The sequence below is a fragment of the Phascolarctos cinereus genome, unplaced genomic scaffold, assembly GCF_003287225.1.
Source record: "Phascolarctos cinereus isolate Bilbo 61053 unplaced genomic scaffold, phaCin_HiC Scaffold_3;HRSCAF=262, whole genome shotgun sequence".
Classification (NCBI taxonomy): domain Eukaryota; kingdom Metazoa; phylum Chordata; class Mammalia; order Diprotodontia; family Phascolarctidae; genus Phascolarctos; species Phascolarctos cinereus.
The window spans coordinates 164,749,865-164,774,611 of record NW_027555736.1 but is presented as its reverse complement, the minus strand read 5'-3'; the positions used below and the strand labels follow the sequence as shown (position 1 = coordinate 164,774,611).

General features: G+C 39.0%; 1 protein-coding gene and 1 pseudogene across 2 annotated transcripts in view; one reads left to right on the top strand and one right to left on the bottom strand.

Annotated features, from left to right (window-relative positions):
- The window catches only part of GALK2 (galactokinase 2), a 170,521-nt gene that overhangs the window by 131,576 nt on the left and 14,198 nt on the right, over window positions 1–24,747 (top strand). The window lies entirely within an intron of this gene.
- On the bottom strand, window positions 13,883–14,290 carry LOC110202373 (NADH dehydrogenase [ubiquinone] 1 beta subcomplex subunit 2, mitochondrial pseudogene; annotated as a pseudogene).

Below are 24,747 nucleotides of genomic sequence, written 5' to 3'. Positions count from 1 at the left end.
AAGTGCTTCCAGGATCCTTGTCCAGTTCATCATAGATAGCTTTCAACACCCATTATGATAAACATAGTTTGGATTATTTTTCCCTGAATGACCCTGTTATGAATGGGAGTTGTGTTGGCAGTCTACCAGTTCTCGTCACAGTTTATGAAGACAGGTCACAAATATTGGCCAACATTTCTACAGTTTCAGCCTTGAGTTCGTTTGGAACCCTTGGGTGACTGCCATTGAGTCTCAGTGATTTATTTATTTCCACTTTGTCAATTATGTTTAGAACATCCTGTGTGCTTACCAGTGTTTGATTTTTCCAATTTAAAAGATGGTTTGGGAGTGAGAGTCTCCTAAACCTCTCAGTGAAACTGATGCAAAGAGAATTTGTGGAGTGTTTTTGCTGTTGACTTTTCACTCTTTTCATGCCTTTTGTTCATCAGCAGTTGAACTGAATTGAATCAAGTGGTCTCTGACTCTCCAGCTAACTTCCTGTCTCTCATATATTGGAAGAAACTTATTATTGATCACATAAGCCCTTTCAAGATGCTCCTAAAATGCATTTTGGTCTACCAATTTTTCATATTTATATGTGAACTTTGTGGGCTTCTCAATTCTTTCCGTTTGAGTAGAGTTCCATTTTTTTTAAAAGATTAATTCCTTACATAGTACGCTTTGTCACTTTTCCAGTTACCTTTAAAAGTTTTTTCTAAATCTGTGGCATGCATTTTTAAAAAGAATAAAATATTAAAGAGCATTATTTTCACAGCAATGGCAATTAGGAACCTTCAGGCTTTGGCCCTGAATGACATAACCCAAAAGTCTCTATTGACACTCCTCAGCCTGGGCTGGCCATTGCCTTGGAGTGCTATTTTAAATGCAATAATGATGACTTGTACCAGGACTGAGAGGAGTGGATGCCACTCTTGTACCTCAGAAGTTCCCATCCAGGACCCTCAATGGAGAAGTACCCAGCTTCCACAGCCTCTCTGCAGCCTACATGTATATGCAGACTCTGTGATCCTCCTTCCTTGCCAAGACAACCAATAACATTGATGTATTGGTGGCAGTCTCCCCAGAATGTGGAATAGTATGGGTACATAAACAAAGACAGACTATGGAATATTCATTTGGAAGTTCTGAGCAGAGCTGCAACTGAGTTAGGGTAACTTCAGTTTTGTCCCTAGAATACCTAAATCTAGGAGGTATACTTCCTCACTTGTAGCATCCTTCTTGTGCTTTGAAATCCTCCAGTAACCTCAAGTCATTCCACACCCTTCCCCCTCTCTCTTCTATTTCTTTTTAATGATTCAGTAATTTTTTCTTTCTTAAAAAAAAAGACTATCACTAATCTTATGAACTCTTTTCCAAGAGGTAGAAAGCATAATTTATAATGGAGGATGTAACTGGTCATTTCAGTGATCATAGTTCTTTTTTTTCCCAACCTTTTTTTTTATTAATTTATTTTGATTTATCAACAATTACTTCCATATGCTTTTGAGTTTAAAATTTGTCTCCCCCTTTCTCCCCACTACCCTCCCCAAGATGGCACACAAGCTGATATAGGCTATACATATACATTCCTATTAAACATATTTTCACATTAGTGATGCTGTAGGTAAGAATTAGAACCAATAGGAGGAACCACCAGAAACAGTGATCATAGTTCTTAAAATTTATATTATTTTTTATAATATTATAGCCCATTGTCATGTTTTGCTTCTGCTATATTCTCTCTGAATCAGTTAGTACAAGTTCTTCCAGGTTTCTCTGGATCCATCCCTTTCATCATTTCTTATGGCACAACAATATACTATTATTATTTTTTGCATACTATAGTTTGTTTAGATATTACCTAATGGATGATATCCCATTGCTTTTCATTTGTTTGTTACAACAACAAGTACTGTTATAATTTTTTTTTTACATTTATGTGTCCTTCCTCTTTCTTTTATCTTTTTGGGATATGAGCCAAGTAATGTCTTCACTGGGTCAATAAGCATGCACAGTGATTTCTAGGGGATAGTTCCAAGTTGCTTTCCATAATGACTGGACCAATTCGCAACTCTACTGATACTGTATTAATATCCCAATATTCCCATAGATTCTCCAAAAACTGTCATTTTCCTTTCTTGTTATCTTTGTTAATCTGATAGATATGAGGTAGAAGAACCTCAGAGCAATTTTAATTTTAATTTCTCTCATTAATGATTTAGAGCTTTTTTTCCCCTCACGTGGGTGGTCTCTTCATATCCTTTGACTATTGGTTTGCATAGCTGTATTGGTTTTTATCTAAATATTTGAAATGAGACCTTTATTTAAAAAAAAACAACACAAACTTGCTACAAAATTTTTTCCCTCTTGATTATTTTCCTCCTAGGAGTTAAGCTTCTCATTTTAACTACACTGATTTTGTTTGTGAAAAAACTTTCAGTTTTATGTAATATTGTCTGTTTTATCTCCTCTGATCGTCTGTATCTTTTATCTGGTCTAGCCTTGACCTAAACTGATTCCACCAGCCATGAAAATTTCTACCCATGCCAAATATGAACCAAAGGCTTTCTAATCTCCACATTTAGCTTTCTTTTTCCATTTGACTGTAAACTGTTTGAGGGCAGCATCTCTTATTATATCCATCTTTGTGTTCTCAGTACTTAGTCTTGTCTTTCATGGTGCCTAATTTCTGTTTGTCAAATGGAATTGATTGGGAAAGGTTAGGGTTTGAGGGGAAAGTTGGTGGGAAGTGTCTTCAAGCAGAATCATGATCTCTGCCTTTTTGAGAGTCATCTGTGATTGCTGCTCTTCTCTTCCCTAGACTGTCAGAGTATTAGATGCAACGGTGTTCAGATGCCATCCTTATTCCTTACGTGGTTGACAAACATGAAGAGGGCTTCCACAGTTCCAAATACACTATTGTCCAAGGACACCTCACTGTTAGCTACTCACTTATCTCTTTGGGCCCTATGATTTCTTTCTTTCTTTCTTTCTTTTTTGTGGGGCAATTGAGGTTAAGTGACTTGCCCAGAGTCACACAGCTAGTAAGTGTTATGTGTCTGAGGACGAATTTGAACTCAGGTCCTCCTGACTTTAGTGCCGGTGCTGTATCCACTGTGCCATCTAGCTGCCCCTATAATTTCTAAAGTAATGGGTATTATGTACCTTAAAGAAATACAACGATATCTGAATACATGTTCTTAGGGTAGCATCCAGGGCATTGCATTGAGTTTATTTAACAATGGCAAGCTTCCCAAATGGGTTCTAAGAAAATAATTAAAATGTCACTCATTTAATTCTGACTGTAATTGGCTCTAATTTCTCATAAGGATCAAGAAAAGTGGAATTTGAGTCAAATAGTACCCTTTGAAGGTCACTTAATATTACAGGATCATAAATTTAGATTAGGAAGGGACCTAAAAGCCCTTCTAGTACAATCCTCTAATTTTATTGATGAAGAAACTGAATGAAGAGCAATGAAGTGATTTGTTCAAAGTCACACAGGTAACAAAGAAGCAGAGCCAGGGTTTGAACTCAGATTCTCTAACTCCCAATCCTACACTTCTTCTCTTTTTTTGTTTCTTTTTTTTCTTTTTGGTGAGGCAGTCAGGGTGAAGTGACTTGCCCAGGATCACACATTTAGTAAGTGTCAAGTGTTTGGTCTGAGGCTGGATTTGAATTCAGGTCCTCCTGACTTCAGGGCCGGTGCTCTATCCGCTGCGCCACCTAGCTGCCCCTCCAATCCTGCACTTTTATACCATGCAGTGAGAACATGGGGGAAAAAATCATGCTACTTTGTGCCTTGAAGAATTTATAGGATATGGCATCCAGTGGCTTTCTCTATTTCTCTATTTAAGGAATAAATTCACCTTAGTTTAATTATTTCAGGCTTCAGTAATGTAGATCAGCCATTTTCCTATTTCACAGAAAAGCTACTCTCTGCATATGGAAGCAGAATATTTATGTATCTACTTCACAGGCTTGTCGTAAGGTCCTAATAAGGTAATGTATTTAAAGTGCTTTGTAAACTTTAAAGTGCTACAGAAATGTCACTTGTTGTAGTTGTTATTATTATTATTTCCTAGGGGCAGCTATGTGACACAGTGGTTAGAGTGCTGAGCCTGGAGTCAGGAAGAGCTAAGTTCAAGTCCAGCCTCAGACACTTACTAGCTGTGTGACCCTGGACAAGTCATTTAACCTTGTTTTCCTCAGTTTTCTCATCTATAAAATGAGTTGGAGAAGGAAATGGAAAATCACTGTAGTATCTTTGCCAAGAAAACCCCAAATTCAGTCATAAAATGTTAGACATGACTGAAAATGACAACAACAATTATTTTCACATAGAATATAAAAGTATTTCAGTAATGCTGATACCATGTTGATCCTTTTAAATACCTGTGAAGAACACCAATTATTTCTGAGTTTGAATTTCAAATTAAATATGTTTCTTTAAGAAACTTTGTAAATTACCTATCAGATTGGCTAACGTGACAAAACAGGAAAATGATGAATGTTGGAGGAGATGTGGGAAAATTGGAACACTAATGCATTGTTGGTGGAATTGTGAACTGATCCAACCATTCTGAAGAGCAATTTAGAACTATCTCCAAAGGGCTATAAAACTATGCATAGCCTTTGACCCAGCAATACTACTTCCAGGTCCATATCTCAAAGAGATCATAAAAATGGGAAAAGGACCCACATATACAAAAATAGTTATAGCAGCTCTTTTTGTGGTGGCCAAGATTTGGAATTGAGGAGATGCCCATCATTTGGGGAATGACTGAACAAATTGTGGTATACGAATGTAATGGAATACTGTTGTTTCATAAGAAATGATGAGCAGGCAGACTTCAGAAAAACCTGGAAAGAGTTGCATGAACTGATGCTGAGTGAAATGAGTAGAACTAAGAAAACATTATACATAGTAACCACAACATTGTACAATGACCAACTTTGATAGATTTAGCTCTTCTCAGCAGCTCAATGCCATTCCAAAAGACTCATGATGGCAAATGCCAACCACATATGGAGAAAGAACTGTAGGGTCTGAATGCGGATCAAAGCATACTTTTCTCTCTCTCTCTTTTTTTTTTCCTTGGATTTTTCTTTCCCGATATTTTCCCCTTTGGTTCTAATTCTTCTTTAGAACATGACTAATGTGGAAATAATGTTTAATATGATTGTACATGTATAGCTTATCTCAGATTGTGCACCTTCTTGGGCGGGGCGGAGAAGGGGGAGAAAATTTAAAACTCAAAATCTTATGAAAGTGAATATTAAAAACTAAAAATAAATGTTTAAAAAAAAAAAGAAAGAAACTTTGTGAAAGTTAGCTTAAGCTAATGGCTTAGGCACCAGCCTTAGAATCAGAAATGCTTGAGTGTAAGTCTGCTCCCTGATAGATGCAGTCTTTGTGACTATAGGCAGGTAATTGGACCTCTTGATGTTCCACACAATGTCTTCTGACTTTAAGTTGCAGGGTAGGTGCCTAGCTGTGTTGGTAGAGGGAGTTTTCTCACTGGAAGTAATCTATGCTGATGAAATCCCTTTCCCTCTTATACTATCAGTTCCCGAAGTGTTTATCTTTTGTTATTCACTTTTTAAAAGTTTTGCCTTTTTTGTTAAAAGGGAAAAAAGACATCAGAAATCTATCTTTTAACCTTAAAATTGGGCCAGATATTCCTATGATATGATTTAAATACAAAGATAGTTGTTTAGGTAGAGTCTAATAAACCGTATGCTTTCAACAGACTGACTTATTTTCCCTTTAAATAATTTGGAAAACTAGTTTTTTTCAGCTTAAAAACCCCATAAGAAATTTCTAAAGAAATTACAGTTCTGTCTAGTGTGTACAAATACTGGTTGAACAGAAATCCTTCAAAATTTTCATGACTGTAACTTTTAGTGATTAGGCTAATTAAAATGGGCCATACAGGAAACTTCTTGTTTTCTTTTACAAAGAATAAAATGAAGTAACAGGTTCTTGTGAAACTAAACATAGCATTTTAAAAATCAACATTTTTTATGCACAAGATATATTTTGTTCTTAGTTGTTTTTGAAAGCCTAGGGTTTGTGTGTATGTGTGTGTGTTTGGTAAGAAAATGATTTTGTTTAACCTTGGTTTTCTCTTCTCGGGGTCTATTTAAATCAAAATAAAGATTTTATAGTTTAGAATTGGAAAAGGACTTAAATTTCATCTAATCTGACCTTTGTTTTATAAATGAAGAAACTGAGGCCACAGAGAGATCAGATAATTTGCCCAAGATGTTCCACAGAAAGTAAGAGGCAGAGTTAGGGTTTTAACCTATATTCTCTGACTCCAAATATGGCCACTGCATTCTGCTGATCTGTGCTTCCTCAAAGTCCCAGTTCTGTGTACCTCAGGGCAGAGAGTACACATTAGGGGGAAAAAAAGTATCCTTTTGGAGTTTCCTAGGACACTGTGAGAAGAGTTGAAGGACAGAGTTGAGTTTAGCCTAGGGGAGGAAGAAACTTAGGGGTTTGCAAGTATACCAACCGGTACTACATGGAGGGATTAGACTTTTTCTGTGTGGCTGTAGACCAGCCATCTCAAACTCAAATAGAAATGAGGGCCACTGGACTATAAAAAACCACACATTTAATTATTTCTTTATTAATACATCAAACACATTGAAATCAGATAGGAACTATGTTATAATTTGGTTTAGGCCACACTTGGAAGTGTTGTAAACCATGTGTTTGATCCTTCTGCCATGGAAGACAGAATTGGTACTGATAAGCAAAGCAACAGGGAGGCTGATTTAAATGTACTGTAAACAAAAACTTTCCAACAATTTGAATTGTCCCCTGATAGAATGAGCTAACTTCATTGAGATGAGAGGCAAGTTGGTACAGTGGAAAAAACACTGGATTTGGCTTCAGAGGATCTAGGTTTCAATCTTAAGTCTAGCATTTATTATTCTTGTAATTTTGGACATGTCATTTAATTTCTTTAAGCCTCAATTTCCTCATCTGTAAAATGGGGAGATTGGACTAGATAACCTCTAAGATTCCTCCCATCTTTACATTGGTGATTCTGTGATCCTGTGAAATTTTCAAGCAAAGCTTGGACCTGTCAAGATATCGTAGGAAGGACTCCTGAATGGGGCAAGAAGTTGGACCACATGACTTGTAAGATCCCTTCCAATTCTATGATCTGCTCTGACATACTATGTGACTGAGAGGATGGTGTTGCCCTCAGTGTTAATAGGGAAATTTGGAGCAGAGAGTTTAAAATCCAGAAAGTTTTAGGGAGAAGATAATGAGTTAAATTTTGGCCTTGTTGAATTTAAGATGTTTATAGGTCAAAGATTGTCTAACAGGCAGTTGGAGATGCAAGACTAGAGATCAAAGAGGGGTTAGGGCTGAATAAGTAGATTGGAGAATCATTAGGGCAGACATGATAATGGAATCCATGAGTGCTGATAAGATTACCAAATGATGTAGCTTGGAGGAAGAAGAGAATGTGGCACAGGACAGAGCCCTGTGGGATATCCACAATTAATGGTCATGACCTGGATGGATATCCATCAAAGGAGACTGAGGAGCAGTGAAGACAGGTAGGAGGAGAACCAGGATAGAGTTGTGTCCCAAAAACCTAGGAAGAAGAGAGTATTGAAGAGAATTAGGGTGATCGACAGCTTCAAAGGCAGCAGAGACATCGGGGGAATGAGGATTAAGAAAAGGCCATTAGATTTGGCAATTAAAAACTGTCAGTGGTTTGGATAGATCAGTTTCAGTTGAATAAGGAGGTTGGAATTTGGATTGTAGAGAATTAAGAGAGCGAAAAGAAAGGAAGGGGAGTACCTATTGAAGATGGTCTCAAGGAGCTGAGCTACAAAAGGGAGGGTAGATGTAGGATGACAGCTAGCAGAAACAGGTGGGTCAAGCAATGGGTTTTTGAGGATGGAGGAGTTATGAACATATCTTTAGGGAGTAGGAAACCAACCAGTAGTCAGGGAGAAATGAAGATAAGTGACAAGGGGGATTATATAAGGAAGAAGAGTTCTGAAGAAGATTAGATGGAATGGGATCTCGTTCATTTATCTTGGCAAGAGAGGTCACTTTTCATATGAGATAAGAGTGAAGGAAGGAATAGTGGCAGATGACATCTGGGTGATGGGAGATGACAAGGAATTGGGAAAAGTGAACTTTCAGTGAATGGCCTCAATATTTTTAGTAAAATATGAGGTGAGGTTGTTAGCTGAGAGTTGGGGGAGGAGGAACCATGAGAGATTGAGAAGTTTCAAAATCTCTGTATTGAATGGGATAGTGCATTCTTCAGACCATCTAGCTTTTCTGGATTGTGACCTCTGGATTCTGAAGGATCCCATTTCCCATGTTCTCCTCAGACTACTAGAACTGACTTAGGCTTGAGAAATTGGACAAGGGTGTCTAGAAACTTATAGAATTAAACAGATTGGTCTATACCTTTACTCAACAACTAGAGATTTGCCAACAAAAATGTGGGAAGTCTCGGTGCTCTAGAATATAGGAATCTAGTTTTAAGGCCTCTTTAGCTTGTCATATCATTCCATGTTGTTTTCGTTGTTTTCATGACACCCGAGGACACTGGAGCACTTGTTTAACCCTCCCCACCTTTCCCAAACAACAGCAGCAACAACAGCCAAACACCAGACCAACCCAAAACTTTATCCTGTCCGTTCATGGGCAGGAGTAGACACGGAGACATTCAGATGAGCTTAGTTTTGGATTGGTTATATTCAAGATTAACAATAATAAGGATTAATAGGGCATGATGAAAATAAACAGGGCTGTTTTTTTTTTCCATGGATAGAATTCCAGGCTAGACACATAAATCTGGATAGATTTTTATGGAAATGCTAGGGTAGAGAATTAATAATCTTAGAATCACAGGAGTTTAGAGTCCAGTCTTGCCCAGTTTTGTTGCCTTGCTGGAAAGAGTTTGTGGTTGGTCCAATGTTTGGACAAAACCCACATCCTAGAGACCACGAGACATCAGAACTCTGGAGCCTGTTTTTGCAGACATAAAAAAGCCAGATGAAGATTGGAGGACAGACTCTTCATTGACTGGGTTCCCTCTGCTCTGAAGGGTGGTTTGGTTGGTAGCACTATACAAAAAACCAAAAACTTCATCTTTTAGAGATTGCTTTTTGTTACACTATAGCAGCTAAGTGAAGGATAAGCTCTTTTTTTTTTTAAAGAGGAGAAAATAAGCTTAAAACGAAGGGGCTCTCCAACCTTCCTGCGTTTTAACCTTGCTTGCCTTGTTGGAGTATTCAATTATCTAACTCACAATTTGATCCTCCATAGAACCTGAGTCCTACATCACGACTATGTCTTTATGAACAGTGAGGTGAATTCCAAGAGAACCCCTAAAACAGTGGTGTCAAATTCAAGTAGAAATGGATCCTTGTGGCTACATATTGACTTAGAAAAGCACAAATTACCATTATCTGTGTTGTATTATATTTTTATTTATTTCGCTAAACATTTCCCAGATACATTTAATGTGGTTTGGTCACCCCTGGGAGTTTAGCCAGCCTGTCTGAGTTTACCACCTTTGCCCTAAAATTGGCTCAATCCTGTCTTGCAGACTGATTGAAGGAAATGTGGCATTAGCCATTCTCTGCTCCCCTGACATCCCCTGGGCATATTTAAAGTAGACTGCACCATAGAAACAAAAGAACTAAGGCAACTATAATAAACAATAACAAAGATTAATTTATGTGTTTCTTGTGAAAGCCAACAAAGGAATGCGTCTCAGAGCTTCAAAATACTCTTCTTAAGGCACAGGCCCAACCCTGTCATTTATATGCTCTAAAACCTTCTGTGACTTCCTGTTGCATGTTGGGTAAAATATGAACTCTTAAGCTTTGCATTTAAGCCTCTTCACAATAAAAACAAGATGTTTTTAAAAAAATATGGTAAGTATGTGTGTGTGTGTATAAAGGGAAATAGCCTCAAATAGTCTCCTTTTATGATCATTTATTAAATGTAGTTTTAGAATTTAATATTTACTAGGACATTTGTGTATGTCTTGAGATTTTTCAGAAAGATTATTTATGAATCATGGGCACCTTCCTTAATGTGACAACCATATCTTCATAATTAATATTCATTTTTACTCAGATAATTATTAATACATGCAACTAAACTTCCTGGCCTCCTTAATTTTTCTTACTTGTATTAAAGCAGTGATGATATGAGGGAAAGAATGTGGTACTTGGAGTCAGAATGCCTAGGTTCAAGTCTCAGCTTTGTCACTGTCACAGCTCTGTAATTATGTATAAGTTAATCTCTCTGAGACTTTTTTTCCTCATCTGTAGAATGTGGATGGTGATACCTTTATTATCTACCTTACCAGCTCTGTGATTGTGGGCAAATCACTTATACTTCCCAAGTCTCAGTTTCTTTATCTGAAAAATGGAGCCCGTAATACCTTTAGTGTCTACATCTCAGGATTATTGTGAAGATCAAATGAGATGCATGTAAAGCACTTTGTAAACCTTAATGTGCTACATAAGCACTACTTATAATAATATTTTGCTATAATTTACCTAACTTTTCAGCCTTATTTCAAGTTACTCCCCTCATACCCTCTCTATTCTAGCAAAATTGGTCAACTAACTGTTCCCTGATCTTATCCTGCCATTCTTTTTTCCATGTAATCTGTCCCCCATGTCTAGAACATATTCTCTCTTCATCCCTTGCTTGTGGGAATCCTCTTCCTTGTAGGCCCAGCTCCAGTGCCACCTCTTCCATGAATCCCTCCCAGCTTGAACATACCCTCCTGCCTCAAACTTGCCTAGGCCTCTTTGGAACTCTCCTTTGTTCCTCTTCCATTTTATCTTGCATTGTGCTTATTGGTGTACTTGCTATAATCTCCCTTTGTAGACTCTACACTCCTTGAAGGTAAGGCTTGTATCTTTTTTATCTTTTTGTCCTGAGCAGAATATTTTCAGTATATCTCTGTGAGCCACGAAATGCTACAGTCACCTGAAGAATCAAAAGGGCTCATGATCCAAAGGTCAAAAGAGAGACATACGATGGGTGCAAGTAGTCTTTAGCATATGACCTTTGTTCAAGAAGTGATGTAAAAACCATCATCTAAGAGAAGCACTATTGGTTCAAGGACGCAGCATGGCCAAATATCATGAATGAGGAATATCAGGTGGACAGCCAGAGGATGCCCTTGTCCCCTTATGACATTAAAAGACCTAAAAGAAAGTCTGTAGTGAGTTAGGTAGATCATCTCCAGAGGATTCATGGACAAAGTCTGCATAGAATGAGAAGGCATTTATTGGTGGTTTGCTATCTGTGTCATTGGGAGCGGGGGTAGGGTGGGGTGGGGCAGCCAAGTCAATGAGGTACACTGAAGTACCTTAACACTTTCAACAGTTCCTTGCACGTGTACGCTAGTTCTCTGATGGGTCTTTGATCTCATCAGTGGCCTTATTCCCACTAACATTATACAGTTATTCCTTCTACATCACAACTTTCCCCATTGTGGTTTCAATATAGCATGGGTTGGCATAAGAAATTAAATGGAATTTTTTTGGGACATTTGCAGAAGCTGTACATGAAGAATGCCAGCAGACAACAAAAAAAAGTTTAGAAACTCACAAATGCATAAAATACACGTATTGTATAATATCAACATATTTTATCTTTTAATACTATAATAATTCGGACTTCTTCTCTGGTTATGAAGGGAGGACCAAAAAATTTTTTGTGGATTTTCCAGGTGGGGTGGCACCATGCCCCTAAACTCCCCTCAGTGTGAAAAGGATAACTGTAGATCACAACCCATCCATCCATCCTGTGTGACTCATTTCTGTGTTCTATAAATTTATCTGGTCCTCCTCTCCTCTCATTCCCCCTTCCTGCCTTTCTCTTGACTTCGGGTGAATACAAAAATTGAATGCTTGGCTTGTCCATCAGTTATAAAAAGGTTATGATAACTATGTCTAGTTATCCTCATTACATATGTGATGGTAGATGAAGTGTATCCTAGAACTAAATTTTTGTTTCAGCTCATCTTCAAAGCAAATGGCCTATAAACAGATTGAGATCTGAACATGTGCTTATCTAACAGAACATCTTGGATCCTCTTACAAGTGGAGCTCGATTCTATGCAATAAATATGTTTCTGAGAAATTTATGTAAATCAGATTTTTGTAAACAAAGTTGTATTTTAAATTCAGCAGACAAACTGGCAACTTGAAGGAATTCTAAAATGAATATTTTAGTAAAGGAAAAATAGTATGTGAAAAATGGCAAACTAATTTAGTGGTTGAGTGATATTAAGTTGTAGTTTTCTTAAAGTTGGGAGAGTATGTAACAACCTTTATATTTTGAAATAGAAATACTAGTGATAATTACTGAGCATCTGCTCAGTCTGAGTATGTGCTGGTGCCTTTTAAGAAGTACAGTCTATGACCTACAGGGTTTTCTGTGGCTGCTGTTTGCAGAGTTGGTCATTTTATCAGTTGTGGCTCAGTCTTGTAGATTTGTAGTTGGCTCAAAACCTGCTTGTTGTTTTCTAGGTTTTCCTGTCCATTAGAATGGCGGTGAAGTCAGGGGGCTGTGCTTTGGTGCACCAGAGAGACATTTCTTTTGGCTTCTTTCTTAGGGTTACCTCACTTAAGCTTGCTCGCTAATGTCTTGTGTTCCTTGAATTGCCATTCCTGCCTTACACGGTTTTGTACTCTTTCCAGTTTGAAGGCACTTCTTCCTGAGAAGAGAGAAGCAAGATAAGAATCTCGCAGTTCTGCCTTCTCTCTGAGCTCACTCAGGTGGCTCTTCCTTGTTCTTTTGGACATTCTTTGGGTTTGTGCTGTGCTTTGGTATTTGTTCTGGGTTCTGTACCTCTGCGTCTGTCTTTTTTTCTTTTTTAATAAATGTCTTTTTAAAAATCTGAGTTCATTAGAATGTTCTCTGTGCAATCACGTTGTTTCCTTTTGTGTGCTTTCCTATTTTTCTTCGTTAAAATTGTTCACTATAGTATCGTCTGTTCCATTTTTTTAATCTCACCTATCCCTGATAAACCACATTCTATCTTTAGTGTCTCTTGATGTCAAAGACCCAACACAGCTAATTTTGGAGCATTTCTGTGCCAGGTTTGACTCACGGTGAATATTTCAACTGTAGCATCTCACACAAACCATGAATTAAGGAACAGAAGAATTATGAGTAACATGCATGGAGGGAGGACTCACAGCAAGGAAATCATAGGTCCTTATATGGTTCCATTGCCATGTCCCCAGTTATACATCCCTTCCAACCAGATATTCAGCGGTACCTGCCCTTCGCTTACTTGTGATAGCATTTTAGGCACATAATACATCTTTATATTCTGTGTTTTAGAATAAAGATATTTGAGCTTGTCATCAATTATTCCTTTTATTTTTGCTCCAGAATTAATAGGCATATCCAATATCATGCTATTTATATGTACATTATGCTGCTTTTCCCATATTGCCAGGCTTTGCAATTTTGTCTGTATTCTCTCCCCCCCAATATTGACCTATCATGCTCGGCTCAGGAAGTCTCTTGCCATACACATTTTCCACAGTTTTGTGGAGGTGCACCCTTTCACATGTGAAAAGCTTGTTATTTTGGTAACAATGGAAGCCATATTTTCTGCTTGATAATATAGTCTGGTATTCATTCAACAAGCATTTGTTAAGCACTTACTATATATTGGGCAGTGTGCTAAGCATTGTTACAGCTGTGATTGGATAACAGATGAAATCATCTGTATTAAATCAACAAACGTTTATTTTTTTTATGGGGGAAGGGGGATTATTTATTGTGAAGTGACAGTTATGGTGAAAAAGAAAAACATCAATTATACATTGTTTTGAATTTGAAAGGTAGTTGTAATTACTGGGAAATGAGGTGCTTGTTAGCACCTACTTGTAGTAGTGATGACATTGCTTTAGTCTTCATCATCAGGGGGAATACCCAGTTCTTCATCTGTCCATTGAGAAGGATCTGGATATGGAAAACGACCGTGGTGGAAACAGTACAGCATCTGAGTCATGCCCAAAACGCCAGAGAATCCAGAACCACATTGTAGCACTTAACAGCTCAGCTTGGAACACCTGAGATTTTGTCAGCTGGGGATACTTCTGGTAGCAGGGCTGAATGTGTACACCCCTTCCAGCATGTCGGACTCCTCCAATGCCGCAACCATCAATCCACTCGCTCAGACCCGCCGGGAAGCGCCGGCCTCCCTCGCGAAGGAAAGGGCCCAGCCACCTAAGTGCCGACATGACCGCCGGGGTCCGCAGAGCCGGGGGCCAGCAAACATTTTTTAAGTACTTACCACGTGCCAGGCACTGTGCTAAATGATGGAGCTACTGTGTAGATTTTAGCCACTCCTGTCAAGTTAATTCAAGTGAATCCATGATCTCCTATTCCCCTTTCCTAGTTGTATATGCTAGCCCTCTTATAGAGTGGCCACAGACATGCCAGCCTGAGAGTAGGGAAAGAAAGCCACTTGTGCTTTGATCCACTTTTCAGAAATCTGCATTTACCTGGATTGTAAGCAGCCTATTCTCTTTTAGAAATGTGTACCTATCAGGATTGTCTATTCTTATTATGAAATTCGTCTTTGAAAACAGCATGTGGTTTGCACCCAGTGCCTGGCTGCTTTCAGTCGGCTTTTGCCTTGAATGCTACAATAAACTTATGTGAGTTTATTGGTTTCTGGGTTTGCTTCATTATTGAGGGCAAGGTTTTTCTTTTAACAATGCAAAAAAGAGGCAAAAGACAGTCTGCTTTCAAGGAGCTCCCAACCTAATGGGGGAGACAACAAACAAATACAGACAGGCACTGTTTGCCTCAGTTTCCTCATCTGTAAAATGAGCAGGAAAGGAAATGGCAAACCACTCTAGTATCTTTGCCAGGAAGACCCCAGATGGGTTCCCGAAAAGTCAGACATGACTGAAACAACAACAACAACATATACAGTATAAATAAGAAATGATCAACAGACCAGGCCAGGTTCTTGGTGTGGAGAGTTTTACTCAAGACTTTAAGGTTGCGAATCCCTCTGTTCTACCTTCACTGAAAGGTATTGTATTTAATGAATTTTGACAGGGTCTCTGTCAAGATAATTAGCCTACATTTGTGGAGCATCTTAAGGGTGACAGAGTATTTTGTGCACATTAATTCTCATTTGATCCTATAGCCCTGTGAGGTGAGTGCTACAGGTGTTACTATCATCCCCTTTTATGGGGAAACAGAGGCATAGAGAGCATCACAGTGGGAAAGAACATTGGATGTGGTTGTTGCTGAGTCATTTCAAGAGTCCGATTCTTTGTGACTCCATTTGATGTTTTCCTGGCAGAGATACTGGAATGGTTTGCCACTTCCTTCTCTACCTTATTTTACAGATGAGGAAACCGAGGCAAACAAGCTTAAGTGACTTGCCTAGGATCACACAGCTAGTAAGCATCCAAGGCCAGATTTGAACTCAGGATGATGAGTCTTCCTGACTGCAGGCTTGGCACTCTATCAACTGCACCACCTTGGTTCAAATTCTAGCTCTGACACTTTACTGTCTTTGTGATAGTAGGTGAGTCGTTTAACTTTTTTCCCTGAATCCCATTTCCCTCAACTGTAAAATGAAGGAACTGAGCTTGATATTCCCCTAAGTACCCTTCCAGCTCTAAATCCATGCTGACAAAGCTGGTGTCAGAGGCAGGGTTTGAACCTTCTTCTCTGCTGACTCTATTGAGCACTTTTCCCACTACATCACCATGCTTATTGCTTTATTGTCTTTCTTTCTTTCTTTCTTTCTTTCTTTCTTTCTTTCTTTCTTTCTTCTTTCTTTCTTTCTTTCTTCTTTCTTTCTTTCTTTCTTCATTCATTTGTTCATTCATTCATTATTTACTTATTTATTTATTCATTTATTTGTTTGCTTGTTCATTTGTTTATTTATTCACTTGTTTATCTGCTTGTTTATTTATTTATTTGTTTGTTTATGGTGAGGCAATTGGGATTAAATGACTTGCCTGGAGTCACACAGCTAGTAAGTGTTATGTATCTGAAGTCAGATCTGAACTCAGATTCTCCTGACTCCAGGGCCAGTGCTCTGGCCAGTGCCCTGTCCACTGTGCCACCTAGCTGCCCCATGCTTTATATTTTTCAAAGCATTTTTGCACATTTGGTCATGTTTCATCTTGGTTAAATGTGACAGAATTGAAATAAGAAACAACTGAGATCTGCTATAATTTTCAGAACGGGAATAATATACTTCAAAAAGAGTTAAGTAAGATGATTTTTGGTATGTTTTTAGCATAGTTTGGCACAGGGAGGTAAAAGGAATTATTAACACCCTTTAGCTAACAGGATCAGGGTAGGGAATTTTTTTTTTTTTGCCTATCAAGGACTATTAACCCACAGGAAGACATGAATTAATTTAGAGTCATGGCAATAAAAATTTTAAAAAGAACCACAAAGTTAATTTAGTTCATTTTTTAAATGAGAAAATTAGAAAATGTTCCCATCATCCACATTTTAAATTAAGAACAGTTCCTCTTATAAAATGCACTTCACAAAATAAAGCTTCAGCCATGTGAGGTATGTTCTGCAAGTGTGATTACTCCATTTTTACATGTGTTGACTGAGTTCCTGGAAGTTAAAATCACTTGCCTGAGGTCAGAGGGCCCATAAGTGAGGGAAATGACATTCAAATCCAGATTAAGACCACAAGTCATTTTATTTGCATGACCTGACATAAGATTGCCTCCCTTCTTTAGCTTTCTCTAAAAAACTAGTTTTGGGGACCTTGTAAAATAGAGGAGAGGGAAATGATGAGGTTGTTCATGAAGTGGGAAGTGAAGTCCACAAGTCTCTGTGAGGGCAGCAGCAGCTTCCTCTCAGGCCCCAGAACTGAGAGAACTAGTGAGAATGAGGGATTGGGAGAGTGATAGATTTACTTGCTCAAGAAATATTGATTGAATTCCCGCCATGTGCAGAGTGCTGTGAGTTGTACAAAAATGCACAAAACTTTTCCCCTGCCTTAAAGAAATTTATAGTCTAATAGGAGAGATAAGGGGGCAGCTGGGTGGCACAGTGGATAGAGTGCTGGACCTGGAGCTAAGAAGGTATCTTGAGTTCAAATTTGGCTTCACACACTTATTAGCTGTGTGACCCTGGGCAAGTCACTTAACCCTGTTTGCCTCAGTTTCCTCATCTGTGAAATGAGCTGGAGAAAGAAATGGCAAACGACTCCAGTATCTTTGCCAAGAAAATTTCAAATGGGATCACAAAGAGTCAAACACAACTGTAAAAACGACCGAACAGGGGTAGCTAGGTGGCACAGTGGCTATAGCACCGGCCCTGAAGTCCGGAGGACCCGAGTTCAAATCCAGTCTCAGACTAGTCACTTGACACTTACTAGCTGTGTGATCCTGGGCAGGTGACTTTACCCCCAATTGCCTCACCCCCGCCCCCCCCAAAAAAAAAAGACTGAACAACTGAGGAGATAAGATACAGGGACTAAGTAGCAAAGAAAAGCTGAAATTCCTTGAAGCATATTGACATAGAAAACCACAAACCAACATTATTTATGTTGCATTGTAATTTTATTTGTTAAACATTTCAGTTACATTTTAATCTGGTTCCTTCTCTACTCTGTAGGGCCTGGAGTCTGAGAGCCTCACCCCTCTGGCATACATTATAGGGAACTAACTAGTTTTAGAGTCCTGAAGAATCTGGGTTCAAGTTCTGCCTCTGACACCGCCTGGATATATGACCAAGTCATTTAACTTCTCAGTGTTCTAGGCAGCTTGCTAAGGTTATACATTTCAGAGAAGGTATGAATAGCATTGATTTGGGTGCATTTTCCCAGCTCAGTGCTCTTACAGACTCATAAAATCATAGGCCCAGTCCAAAAAATGACATAGACACAACTGTAATATGAGCCATTATTTAATAAGTGACAAATGAGCTATAAAAAACATTTCTACATGAGCATGAGGGGGAAGGAAATGACTCCCTCCTAGTTTGATGAGATGAGGCATCATGTAAGAAAAGACATTGGATTGAGTTACTGAGAGATGGTGGAAGATGGAGGATGTTGCTCTTAGCATAATCAGCGTGAGAAGACAAGGAGTGATAGAGAAACTGAGTCAGCTGGAATTGTAACATCTCAAAGTTGTTAAGGGACCTGAAAGCTCTTCTAGCTTAGTTGCCTACCTGATTCATAAATCCCTTCTCCTGAATTATGATGATCTCTCAGGCTCGATGGACCTCTAAGATGACTTCTAACTTTAAATCCCTTACACCTGTGTAGTAACTCACAACTTCTATAACAGAAAGGGCAGTGACGTTGCATTGGATCAAAAGTATTTGAGGTAAGAAAAATCAGAAATAATCACAATGCTGCTGGCCTTTGGCCCCTCACAGCTAGCTTCCATATTTTACATGAAGAGGAAATGTGGCTCACAGTTGGAATAGTACTTTTGAAAATCTAAATAAGAGAGGCTATAAATGCAGGAAGTAATGTTACACTCCAGTCACATGGTGACTTGGTGTCACAGATTCCTAGATTTTCATAAATTCCTTTGGAATTCAGTTTTCCATGAATTAATGTGGTCAGTGTTGAAAGCACAAATCACTTTCCTTTTTTTTCTTCTGTGATTGGTTTGGCTGTTGAAGAGCAGGTAGAGCTTGTTCTTTTAAATGCAAAATGCTAATTTAATTTTGTCTTTTCAGCATGGGAATGGGCTTCTAATGTGCCTTAAAACAGCAGTTTAAGGCTTGACTGTTTCAAAACCTCACATTTGTGAAAAATAATTTTACTGGGAAAATACATGTGTAACCACAGTGACTTCAATGGGGCATCTATAGTGTTTTTCCATTTACTGCTCAAATGCCCCAAAATACTATGAATTAGGCCGCAGAGCAAAAACTTATCATGACTTTGTTGCACAAGAAAAGAGCACCCTTAAATGAATTAAGAAATGGTTTTTGCCATACCCCTTTGGCAGTCTGTTCTTGGAAACCAAACCTTGTTCTAGCTTACAAGAAAGCTATGTGCTATGAGTGAAACTGACCAGTTGCATGATGTTATATACGATTTTGTAAAGATAACTCAAATCAAAGTTACTTCAAGGATCTATGATTTCGTCAGTGTGAGCATTCCCTTCTGTGATATGGATTATGATCCCTCTCTTCCCCTTGATAGTAGATATTTATGAGTTCTTAGGTCTAAAACACCTATTGGTGATGATCTTTCCCTAACCAGGCCCTTGCCTAGACTGTAGAAACACATTTTAGAGTGCAAAACTCTGGGGAATTTCCATTTCGATGATAAAGATTTCTCATGCTTTGTCCTCAATGTTTCACCTGGGCTAATTGAGTACTATAACCTTGAGGCTTCAAACTTTAAAAGACCAGACCATTTAGCTATATAGATCTAGAGCTAAAAGGAAGCCCACAGACAATTTAGTCCAACTCTTCCCTCAGTTTACAGTTCTCATAGATGGTATCAGAGTTAGTGTTTGAACCTATATCCTCTGACTTTCAGAGCCAGTGCCCTTTCAATGGTGAATCCCACTACTCTGCATCCTTATCTGTCTAACCTCATTTTCTGCTATTCTCTCTCTCTCTCTCTCTCTCTCTCTCTCTCTCTCTCTCTTTTTTTTTTGGCTAGGCAGTGGGGTCAAGTGACTTGCCCAGGGTCACACAGCTAGTAAGTGTTACGTGTCTGAGGGCAGATTTGAGCTCAGGTCCTTCTGAATCCAGGGCCAGTGCTCTATCCACTGCACCACCTAGCTGCCCCTCACTATTCTCTAATACACAACCTCTTCACTGTCCTGCATGCATGTTTATGTTCATACCACTAGGCTTTAGTTCTTGCTGCTCCCACAACCTGGAATATCTTAAAGGCCAACTCAAGCTTCTTCCATGATGGCTTTCCTGGCTATTTCAGGCCACTCAGATGCTACTTTCTCCAGGAAGCCTTCATTTAGAGTCACTGGTCCATTTCCTACCTTAGAACTGCTGCTCACCTTCACTCTATTTGCTCGTATTCCTCCTGACCCCTTAAGGCAAGTATCTCCCAATATCCTGCCTTTAGCCCTTTCCTTTTCTTTCTCTACTCTGTCTCCTTGAAAGTTTAATTTAGTCTCATGGTTTCAGATCTCGCTTCTACCCAGACAGCTCCCAGATTCATACTTGATCTGTTTTCTAAGTTCCAGAGCCACATCACCAACTACTGATGTAATAGATGCATCTGAATGTCTCATTGGTACCTCACACTTAACAGCTGAGCTCATAATCTTTCTCCCTAAACTTGCTTCACTTTTTGATGTCATTTTTGTCAGTGTTCCTGCCATTCATTGTCTACCGTGTATAAAATCACATTCCCATCATTAATTCTTTCTTTTCTTCTTACCTGTCCCAGCCAATCAGTTATTAATTCCTGTGGATTCTGGCCCCCCATAGCAATCAGATCTCTCCCTTCCTCTCCATGACCTTCTAACAATTGTCTTTGCTACCTTCTCTTTTCAACTTCTCCTTCACACCACTCAGAACAATTTTCCTTATGTGTGGCCATAATCCTTCCACATTAATAAGAGGGAGCATGTTGTAATGGATAGAGGGCAGGCCTCAAAGCCAGAAAGACCTGTGTTCAAGTCTTACCTCAGACGTATATACTGGCTCTGTGAACCCAAGCAAGTCCCTTAAATTTCTCAGTGCTTTAGGCAGGTGTCTAAGACTCTGAGATTCAGAGAAGGTACTAACCTGCATTGGTAGAGAAAGGTTTCTTACTTTTGTTGTTGTTCATTTGTATCCAACTCTGTGACCACATCTAGGGTTTTCTTGGCAAAGATACTGGAGATTTTGCCATTTCCTTCTCCAGCTCATTTTACAGATGAGGAAACTGAGGCAAGCAGGGTCAAGCAACTTGCTTAGGGTCACACAGCTAGTAAGTGTGGCCTCAAATCTGAGGTCAGATTTGAACTCAGGAAGATGAGTCTTCATGACTTCAGGTCCAGCATTCTATCCACTGTGCCCATCTAGCTGCCCTTCACTTCCTTACCTAGGAATTTCCTATGTCAGTGAAATTATGAGTCCAGTCCCAACTGTATCCTGTAGCTGTATTGTTCCAACTAAAGTCAAATGATCATTCTTCAAAAGCATACCTGTTTGTTGCCTTTGTCTTCCTCAGCACTTTTCCCCCAAAATAGGCAAAGAGCTCAGAAAATGCTTGATTCAAAGAAGACATATGAGACCCCTTATGATTAGAAACCTTGAGTCTCCTCCCATCTTCTGTCTCCTCAAGCTGGTATCCATACTCTATAAAGGGTGTGCTAACACCCAGTTCACCATCTTATCTCCAGACACAGTCTCTCTCAAATCTAAGCTCATTGGACAACTGGGGCTCACCAGATCCATATTTGTCCATCCTGGCCCTCTCTTCCTTTTTCTTGCTGAATTTTTTTTCAAACTCATTCTCTCCTCAGTCTTTCCAAGCTTCCACAAACTTCACTCTATTTTTCTCAACCCAATGCCCTCAAAGTCTTGGCCCACATTCCTTCTTTTCCATATTTGCCCTGGCTCTTACTCCCTTTCTCTTTCTGAATCTTCTCATTTCAAACTCATCCTCCACCCAGTCTTTCCAAGCTCCCAGACTTCTTTCCACCCTACTTTTCTCAACTAAATACCCTCTAACTCTAGATTTACATTCCTTCTTTCCCACACAGGCTGGTTTCTAATTATCACAATAACACCGGCCCTGAGTCTCCTTCCTGATGTCATTGAATAGGCCCAGGGAACTATGGCATTGGGTGCATGGTTGCTTCTCCTTCCCTGTTACTCAGTTGTCTGATGTCCTGCTCTAATGCCACTTCATGGCCCAGAGCTGATCTTGGATCTTCCAAGGTTAGGCCAGCAGAATATAAAACCTCTGGGAGGTTTTAGTAAGCTAGAAAGGCTTTGTGTATGGGCTTTGTGTATGGGCCTGGTGATAGACTCTCTGCTTGCTGTCTGAAGACAAGCCTAGCTAAATTAGGAGAGGCTCATCACCAGGTTGATGACAGAGAGCTGAGTTTTCCGGGCACAGGGACCTCCAAATATCTACTCCTAAGGTCTGTAGAATGATTGTTGTCTGTATTATAATGATGCAAACCTGGGTCCTTGAAATGTTGAAAATCTCTGTAGCCATCTTCTTGCCATTCATTCTTTGGCCTGCCTTTTTTCACTGTGAGTTTTTTGTATTATAGCTATTTGTGTGTCCCATTCCATTCCAATGTATCCTCCACACATCTGTCAAAGTGTAGATCCTACCATGTCAAACCTTCCCCCTGACCCTGCCCTCCAAACTCAGTAATGTACAGTAGCTTCCTATTCCCTCTAGGATCAAATACAAACTCCTCTGCTTGGCATTTAAAACTCTCTGCAATAGGGACCATTCCTTCCTCTCCATTCTTCTTACACACCATATATGCCGTCCTAGCCTACTTGCCATCCCTAAAACAGGACAATTCCATCACTCATCTCTCTTTGCCTTTGCTCTGTCCTGTCCCTCATGCGTGGAATGCTGTTACTCCTCACTTCTGCTTTTTAGAAGGCCTGGCTTCTTTCAGTACCCAGCTCAAATCCCTCCTTCTGCAGCACCCCGCACCCGAATTGCTAGAGCCTTTCCCTCTAAGATTACCTTGTATCTGTGTATATTGAACAGCTAAGTGCTGTAGTGAATAGAGTGTGGGATCTGGAGTCAGGAAAACCTCAGTTCAAATCTGGCCTCAGACTCTTACTGGTAAGTTGAGTGACCTTGGGCAAATCACTAAACCTCTATGCACCTCAGTTTCCTCATCTTTGAAATGGAGATAGTAATAGCATCTATTTCCCAGGGTTTTTGTTAGAAATCAAGTAGTATTTGTAAAGCACTCTGCAAATTTTAATGATGTATAAATGCTATTTATTATATCTGGTATATATCTGATTATTTTCATGTTGTCTCCCTCATTGTAATATAATCTCCTTGAGGGCTGAAATTGTATTTTTACCTTTTTTTGTGTCCCCAGGACTTAACACAGTGCCTAGTACTAAGTAAGTGCTTAATAAATGCTTGTTGATTGATTGATTGAATACTAATCAGACATCCTTAGAACCTTCTTTAATTCTATTCTTTTTGAATGTTCACATTCAAACTATTACCAAGTCCTGTTGATTCTACCAGTATAGTCTCTCACATTTGTCCTTTCTCCACTCATAATGCCATAAACCCTCAATTAGATTTTCATTAGTTCTGACCTAGACTATCATAATAGCCTTCTAAATGTTTTCTCTGAATCCAGTGTCTTCTTCTAAGCCTTAGTTTCATTGTCCAGAAAATGGGGATAACAAGATCTATAATACCCACCTTACTGTTTATGATGCTCTGAGATTATGTTTATTAAAAGTGCTTTGCAAACCTTAAAGCATTATATAAATGTAAGCTATCATTATTACTATTATCATTACTTTCCTATTGGAGATGCTGTTAAATCAGTTACATGGATAAAAGGAGGACAGGTACCTCTTTGTATCTTCTACAATTTTTAGCATCATAGTTTACATAGAGTGTGTGATCAGTGAATGTTTGGTGATTGATTCCCAGAGCCATATGTAGGAGCCCAGGCCATATGAATGGATTCCAAAATTTATCACAGGACACATGGACACACACACACACACACACACACACACACACACACACACATGCATACATATCTTAGAGAGAGGTATCTGGAATGGGCCTGGATGTCTCTAAAAAGGGCAAAACTCCCTTAATCTGCAAATCTTCTTATGGCTTTATTGATAATCCATGGGCTAGTGAATTTTGGGGGCAGCTAGGTAGCATAGTGGATAAAGCACTGGCCCTGAAGTCAGGAGGACCTGAGTTCAAATCCGGCCTCAGACCAAACACTTGACACTAGCTGTATGACTCTAGGCAAGTCACTTAACCCCAATTGCCTAAAAAAAAAAAAGAAAAAGAAAAAGGAAATATTTTGATCTGTAAAATGGAATTCAGTTCACTGAAAATGAAAATTCTTCAAGAGATAAAATGAAGCCATCATTGATATTTTACTTCAGCAATGTGTCGCTGTTACCATTGAGACAATTTATGTCATCATATTGTTTCAGGATCTGATTCGTTAACAGTGCAACAACAACCCCCAAAATGCCAGTCTTAAAAATTTACTTTTACAGAGTATCACATTAATTTTCCAAGAAAGTTCTCTATATTCAAAGCATAATATTTTCAAACTGGAAAATACCTTTAAGATCACCAAGTTAAGTCCCACTGCCTCATTTTATGAATGAGGAAGTAACTTGCCTATAGTAGCATAGCTAGTAAGTGCAGAATCAGAGCTAGAACCCAGATCTTCTAGCTCTTAATCCATTGTTTTACACTCTTTGAAAATATAGCCTATTTCCAAATTAGGGCCTCAGATTTCCTGTGGTTAGATCACTAGAAGCCTATTATTGCGTATATGGGTTGGGGGCTAGGGAAGCCGTTTTGTATGTACTTTGAGTCTTGAGGTTGGACTTGTTGGGATGGGGGCACATCAGCAAAGAAAGATATAAAAACCAGCTTCCCCCCATCCTTTTAATGACATAATTGCTCTCCAGGATTCTGTGAGATTATAAACAATCTCAGTGTCGAGGCTGTAAGCAAAGTTATCAGACTTCCAGACATATGTTCAGTAGAGAGCTGTCCATTTGCCAGTGTTTGCCATGCAAGAACAGCG